This window comes from Antechinus flavipes, chromosome 4, assembly GCF_016432865.1.
Source record: "Antechinus flavipes isolate AdamAnt ecotype Samford, QLD, Australia chromosome 4, AdamAnt_v2, whole genome shotgun sequence".
In the NCBI taxonomy this organism is placed as follows: Eukaryota; Metazoa; Chordata; class Mammalia; order Dasyuromorphia; family Dasyuridae; genus Antechinus; species Antechinus flavipes.
The window spans coordinates 134,721,379-134,727,378 of record NC_067401.1 but is presented as its reverse complement, the minus strand read 5'-3'; positions in this window follow the sequence as shown (position 1 = coordinate 134,727,378).

Below are 6,000 nucleotides of genomic sequence, written 5' to 3'. Positions count from 1 at the left end.
AAAAAGCAGAATTGACCAAATGGAAAAAGAGGTACAAAATCTCATTGAAGAAAATAATTCCTTAAAAATTAGGATTGAGCAAGCAGAAGCTAATGACTTCATGAAATGTCAAGAAACAATAAAATTCAAAAAAAGAAAAGAAAATATGAAATATTTCATTGGAAAAACAATTGACCTGGAAAATAAAAAAATTTTTTTTAAATTATTGGACTATTTGAAAGTCATGATCAAAGAAGGAGCCCTGCTGTCATGTTTCAAGAAAGTATTAAGGAAAATGCTCCCATATCTTAGATCCCAGAAGGTAAAACAGAAAATGAAAGAATATACCTATCACCTCCTGAAAGAGATCCTAAAATAAGAACTCCAGGAATAATATAGCCAAATTCAAAGCTCCCAGATCAAAGAGAAAATACTTCAAGAAGCCAGAAAGAAATAATTCAAATATCATAGAGTTACAGTCAGGGTCACACAAAATTCAGTGACTTCCATGTTAAAGGAATGAAGAGTTTAGAATAAGCCCTTTTGGAAAGCAAAAAAAGTTAGGATTACAATCAAGAACACACTCAGCAAAATTGAGTGTAATTTAGAGGGAAAAGATTATTTAATGAAATAGAGGATTTTCAAGCATTCCTGATGAAAAAAAGATTAGAACTGAATAGAAAATATTACATTAAAATAGAAGACTCTAGAAAAGCATAAAACAATAAATGTGAAAGAGTGATCATAAGGAAATCAAGTTAAAATGCTAACATGCCTATGTGAGAAGATGATACTTGAAAATTCTAAGAACTTTAACATTATTAGGATTATTAAAAAGAGACATAGATGTCATGGATCAGCTATATTGGAATGATCTTTGAAAAAATGAAGAGGAAAGAAAGAGGGATGCACTAAAAAAAAGAGGAAGGTAGAGATAGAACAGAGAAAATTTTCTCACATAAAAGAGACATGCAAGAAAGAACTTTTATAATGGAGGGTAAAACAGAAGCAGAGTGCTGGCAGGCAATGCTTGAACCTCTCTCATTAGAATTGTTTCAAAGAAGAAAAAAAATTTTATACCCACTTAGCTGTGTGTAGAGAAATGTGCCCAATAAGGAAACAGGAGGGGAAGGGGATAAGAGTAAGGGATAAAGGAGAGAGCAGATTAAGGAATGAAGTTGTTAGAAGTAAAATAGATTTGTAAAAATGAGTGCCATTTCCTAATTGATTAGTGGTCAAAGAATACAAACAGGAAGTTTTCAGAAGAAATCAAAGTTATTTATACCTAAGTCTCAGAATTTGGACTTTCTACCATCCTATCAGTTCCATTACATGAGCAATGACGTTGGAATATCTGTGAATGCCCCAGGAGCCAAGGACTGGCTGGATGTGGATTTAGGGCTCTACAAGACTAAATGACCCTAGACCCTAGATGACAAATCATCTAATCTCCTGCTAAGTCTAGCAACTCTCCAAAGCAATTGCAGAGTAGTCTACACTGGCAGAATGTATTTCCTCATTGGCAACTTCCTATACTAATGAAGTCAAAGATCTTGTCCAAAAAAATAGAAAAGCACATCAATGGAACCAACTAGTTAAGCAATAATCTGACAACTAAACTCAATTCAGAGTTTGATAAAATTGAAGAAATAAGCATTTGGGGAAAGAATTCATATTTAATAGGAATTGCTGGGGGAAAATAGATTTAGACCACCTTCTTATGCCATATGACACAATATGTTCCAAATGGATACCCAATTATAAAAGATAGCATCACATTTTGAAAATGAGGGAAATAAATGGCGATATCTTTCACAATTGTGGGGAGGAGAAGACCTTTAGTTTAGTTTTGTTTTTTTTGAGACTGTCTTCCTATCTTGCCCAAGTTGGAAATATAGCTGTCACTTAGGGTCTTACTCCCAATACTGTCTGGCACAAAAGCTTTGAGCTCTTGTAATTTTCTGGCCTCTTAGACTAATTTACTCTTCTTTAGGCAGACTCTCCATTCCTGGGGGTTCACCATATTGGTGGCACACTTAATTCAGACACCTGCCTCATCCTCTGAAGAAATGAGAATTACAGACTTTTGTGCCATCATGTGTGCTAAAGAAATAATTCTTAACAAGGGCTATAGGGAATCATAAAAAAAGGATATAGATAATTTTGATTGCATGAAATTGAAAAGCTTTTTTGCATGAACAAAATCAATACACATAGGATAAAAAGGAAAAACATAGATTGGAGGGAAAATCTTGGTGTCAAATATCTCTGATAATGTTCTAATATGCAAAACATATTGGGAATTAATATAAATATAGATGATCAAGAAGAATTCCTCAAAGGAAATGAATAAATAATTCTCAAAAGAACTATATTTTTTCCTTTTTTCTTTTAATATTTTTGTTATAAGCTAAGGTTCATATGGATAAAAGGAGGAGGGTATATTTGGAAATGAATGGATATAGAAAACAAATGATATTGATGATTTTTAAAATTTAAATATTATTTAATTTTTCCAAATACATGCAAAGATAGTTTTCAACATTCATCTCTGGAAAACATTGTGTTCCCAAATTTTTCTCTCTCTTCTTCTTCCCCTTCCCCAAGATAGCAAACAATATAATAATAGGCTAAACATGTACAATTCTTCTAAACATATTTTTCCATATTTTTCATTCTGCACAAAAAAAAATCAGATCAAAAGGAAAAATAACCAATAATTTTTTTTAAAGAAAAAAACCATAACTTGGGAGTCAAATCACCTGAATTCTAGTCCCAAATGTACCACTAAGTGACTAATTGTACCTAAACAAGTCACTTCCCTTCCTGGGTCTCATTTTCCTCCTCTGTTTAATGGGAGATATATGGATAGATAGCTGCATAATAGTTTTTGAGGCTCTCTTCAGCTCCAGATTCTTATGAGAAACATTTATTTTAGCATCTTTACAGATCTAAAGTGACTTTGCTAGGTTAGGAACATAAAAATGTATTATGTATAACTTGGTTTGCTCATAAAATTATCATGTTTGATATATTTAGAGATGTGAAAGCCTAGGGGAAAAAAAGCCAAAAAAAAAAAATTCCTGGGGAAAATCTTTTAAAAAAAGAAAAGGACCATTAGGAGAAAAAAAAATTCCTGAATTTTCCAATCATACTTTTTATTCTGATACAATAAACACTTCCCAAAGAACAACTAACCAATTTCTCTCTACAAAACACATCCCCCCTCAAAACAATTCAGCAATAATGTCTCATAGAATGACTCATATTCTCTTATACTAGTAATTGTGTGTTCAAAGTACATGATAGGCCACAATTTTAACTAGCATTTATAGATCAGTGTTTCATCCTGACATCAATTGAATTCTATCAGTGCAGACTCTGATGTCATTCTGCTACTTTATATAATTTTCATTAAGAATGAATCAATTAGCATGATTGTGCACGTGTAACCTTTTTTAAAGTGCTTGCCTTCTCAATTATGAGGGAGAGGAGACAAGATGGAAGAGATATGAAACTCAACAGTGTAAAAAAAAAGATTTTTTACATGTAATTGGGAAAAATAAAATAGTAAAAAGAAAAAAAGAGTCAACTATATTGAACATGTATCTTGTTATGTTATTATGAAGATCAGATTCACAAAGTAAGGTCTTCCCTAACTTCAGTTTTAACAACATATTATACAAGCATAATCAAGAAAGCATCTTTAATTATTTCTGTTGCTTCCTCCAGTTGCCATTTATAATAGGAAATTTTTATCTCCTCAATTAGTTGATGACAAAAATATTTAGGCATGTGGACAATTCTTCTTCCATTGTATTGTCTGCAAATGGGAACATTTGAAGCTGCTTTGCATGTCTTGCCAAACATTCTTTAGACCATAGCAACTGCAAGCAGCTCCAATGTTTCTCCTGTCAAATAAGGTTTTTACACTTAGCAATTCAATGTGCAACCTTATATAATGCAAGAAATCCTTTTGATGTCATAGATATGGTTTTTGGAAAGGTTTGTTGCTGCTTATTAAAGCATCTAAATTTTCCCTACAAAAATTCCTTTGCCTTGCCAATGTATTCTTTCTGTACGCTTTCAAGTTGCCATTTTAATTTATTGGGTTTCATGTTGTCTGTAACTGAAATATTTATGCAAAGCAAACACAGTGGTCTTCCTTCTATATCACTAATAGTATTTATAAGTCCTATGGATAATTATGATGAATTATCTTTTCTGGATTTGAATTTTTTTTGTTTGATAGTTCTGTATTTCCCATTACTTTATTGTCTTTGCATGTCAAGCTCTTCAGTGGATTTTCCCCTAAAGTCAGTTATGGATTTATGTAGGAAGGGATATTATCTCACTTAAAATAGCTAAAGACAATACAACAATTGGATAATGAAGAAGGCAAATAAAAATTTTCAGTGGTTTTTTTTTTTATAAGTATAGTAAAATTTTTTAATTTGAAAACTCTTTCCAAGTTTTTTGGGAACAAATTTATTATATTTTATTTGCCAACATGAGTAATACTGATAAATATATCACTATTATGGTATTTTTAATGACCAAACATTTAACTTTGAGTTTATATATTTCACATTCAAATGTAGCAATCAGTGAAACAAATAATTCATCTGTATCCCAAGCCTACTTCAAGGTCATGTTGAACCTTTGGCTAACTTTGATGTACACGCACTAAAATTTGACTTTACTTGTTTAAATTTTATTAAATAATCTCTGTGCTTCATTTACTGTCAATTGAAGTAAATTAGCCATATTAATCCTGTGTTTGTCTGTGCATCCTATATATGTATAACTACTTGACTCATTTACAAAATTAGCCAATAAACTTAGCTGTCCTTTCCTGTTCTCACTAAGAAATTCTTGCTCCCTGTTTTTGTTTTTTCATTTTTTCCTTAAAAAATTTTAAAAATAGCTTTTTATTTTCAAAATATTTGCAAAGATAGTTTTCAACGTTCATCCTTGAAAAACCTTGTATTCAAAATTTTCTCCCTCTCTTCCTCCCCAAACCTGTTCCCCTAGACAGTAAGTAATCCAGTATAGGTAAAACATGTGCAGTTTTTCTAAACATATTTCCACACTTAACAGGCTTCACAAGAAAAATCAGATCAAAAAGGGAATCCCACATATATATATATATATATATATATATATATATATATATATATATATGCAAATCACTTTTCTTCTCTGGCCTGTAGTATTCTCTATACAATGGAGATGTTGGACCAGATGGTTTCAAAGCTATCTTTTAACTCTAATATTCTGTAGTTCTAAGATCCTTTCCCCATCCAAAGTAAAATCTATACTTGTTGATTGAAAAACTTCTCCTTAAAGTAGAGTAGCAATTAAAGACAACATGAATTCAGGATAAGATGAGAATTATGTTTCTCACCTCCCTACAGCAATACTAAGGACCACCAAATCTGGGTCATCCCAGAGGTTTTTATTTTATTATTATTATTATTATTATTTTGTCATTCATCTACTTTTGGGTACAAGTGATCATGGCATGTCAATAGCCAAGTTGAGCTCCTTATGGAAGCACTGAAGCTGATATTTTTACCTATTCATCACTGTCTCTTTGGTTCTATGTATTTTTTATTTTATACATAGACTCATTTAAATCAGATGATCCTGAAAACATTTACTAACAAAACTGGAAGGGAGAAAAGATTTAAAAAATGAAAAAGATTTTATCAAGATTTCTAGAATCAACTCTTTTCTTTTATAAATGTGGTGGAGTTACTACATTTGTACTCTTAATATACTTTTCCCAAAAATGCTTCATAAAGAAATAGAAATGATACTAAGGAAAATAATTAGGAAAACATCTAGATCAGATCAAGTACATACAGAAAGCATTGTGAGATCCATTCTCAAAATATATGAAAGAGAATGATATTAAAAGTCTGTGGATGAGGGATACCCAAAGATGTTACTACTGATAAAAATAGAATCCAAAGATATCATTAATTACTAACAATTAATCTTACACTCATATTTCTA